Source organism: Montipora capricornis, chromosome 11, assembly GCF_036669925.1.
Source record: "Montipora capricornis isolate CH-2021 chromosome 11, ASM3666992v2, whole genome shotgun sequence".
Lineage (NCBI taxonomy): Eukaryota > Metazoa > Cnidaria > Anthozoa > Scleractinia > Acroporidae > Montipora > Montipora capricornis.
Genome location: NC_090893.1, coordinates 41,526,350 through 41,528,295, shown reverse-complemented (window position 1 = coordinate 41,528,295; position 1,946 = coordinate 41,526,350). Strand labels below are relative to the sequence as shown.

At 36.4% G+C, this 1,946-nt stretch overlaps 1 long non-coding RNA gene across 1 annotated transcript; it reads left to right on the top strand.

The window, feature by feature from the left end:
* The first annotated feature begins 433 nt into the window (after positions 1–433).
* LOC138024497 (uncharacterized) lies at positions 434–1,723 on the top strand. The gene is made up of 2 exons (XR_011127026.1): positions 434–570; positions 1,235–1,723. It is a non-coding gene; the product is annotated as an uncharacterized lncRNA (long non-coding RNA).
* The last annotated feature ends 223 nt before the right edge of the window (positions 1,724–1,946 follow it).

Here is a 1,946-nt window from a genome sequence, read left to right as displayed (position 1 = left end):
ACAAGTTTGACCATTTTAGGTTTCATGATTTAATAATCACAAACTCTGGTGCTCTCAATCACTGCAAAAATCCCACGAAATCAAAAACATTTTGAAATTTACATCAACGCCCTAGACCACGAAGGAATTTCCGGTATCTGTAATTCTCTAGTTGATTTGTTTTTCATAATATCCTACAGATTTTGGTAACGAAATTGACAATTACGGAAAGGGGAGGTGGTGGGGGGACACTCAAAGCTTCCTTACATAGGCCATTTTTCTGTCGTAACTCAGAAAAAGATCCGTCACTTTATCAAGCGCTACTGCAATGATTTGGGCATCAAACTAGTTTTTTCCTCCTTTAAGATAGGTAATTTGTTTGGTGTGAAAGACCCTATCCCTGGCGGGCTTCGTTCACGTGTGGTTTATAAGTTTGTATGTGCGGGCTGTAATGAACACAGCGGTCAAACGTCTGCGCATGTGCGAGCGTTGGAGTGGCGGAAAGGCTGCCAAAATGGCGGTGCGAGCTTTTGGGCTGAAGTTGTGACACTCAAGTCGCCTCACAGGAGTTGCAAACGACCACACAAGCGAGTAAGTCTGTACATATTCTTTTATTGAGACATACAGTAGCCACATGTAGAAGTGATGTCAAACAGTACATCAGACTAAAGCAATGACAGCTGATCGTACGATCTATTCGATTTAGCAAGGTCTATATAAATTATACTAAGGCACCCATGCACGAGAAGGCACAGCATTGGAAATCATTGTAAGTTACACGTAAAGAAAGGTGAAATGCCGTGTTCTTGTCGTGATCTGTGTAAATATTGCATCATTCATATCATCCTTCAAGCTTACGTACAATTCTTGAGTTAAGTGCATAAGCATGTTTTATAAATTAATATATTTTGCAACAGAAATACTGAATGCTCTCCTAATTTTTTCATTTTAAGTAATAAAAAGTTCTTTCGAACTATCGTGTTTTATTTTTTTTATGTGTAGTGCTTCTGTGTAGTTGTATTCTTTTTTGTTTTGAAGTACCTGTTATTTCCAGAGATGTTCTCTTATCTGTTCAACACAAGAACTTCGCCGTTCTTCTTTTGTAAGAAGTTTTAAGTAATGTTAATTTATCTTCTTTTGAAATTCGTTCTTTACACTACACTGTACATGCAAAATAACTGGTCTTTAGTCACAGAAGTATTACAAATGTAAGAGAACATAAGTTGTGTTGTAATGACATTTCTTGTTTTGCCAGAACTCCTTAGCTTCTCTTCCTGATATGTCAGACCTAGCAACTATGGAACCATGAGGGGAATGGAAGTGACTGTCAGGACAAACAGTTTTCCATCTTGAGCAACAAACCAGATGGTCATGTGGAACTGCTTTCAGGGATAAAATAGGATGCAATGTAGCACATTACAGTGAACATGCTAATTTATTACCAGATTTCTGGATTTCAAGATACTGAAATGTACATCTGCACTGTTCTCTGTATTATGCTCCACAATTGTTAAATTTGTGTTACCTTCTCATTCCTGAAAATGACCAATACAGCACAAGGCAGCAGATTGTATAGCAAACAAAGGAATTATTACTATTATTTTCAAGATTATTATTATTTTTTTGTTGTTATTATTATTATTATTATTGTTGTTGTTGAAATTTCTCTTAATTTTAGACTCACTACAGGTATGATTAAAATGAAGGGCTCAAGAAAGGAAATAAAGAATATATTATTATTCATACTTCACCTGAACTGTTTGATTTGCTTCTGTTTATCGTATGCCCTCAGTTGTTGGCATTGTGCAGCAAGAGGACTAAAAAAATGACTTGTGATGGTTTTTAAGACCTTTGGTGAAAATTTCTTACAGGTGACTTTTTGTGATACCACCTTTACATTAAAGTGTCCCTTCCTTTGCATATGGATCGCTTTCTCAACTTTAGATTATCTGGGATGCGAACTGTCT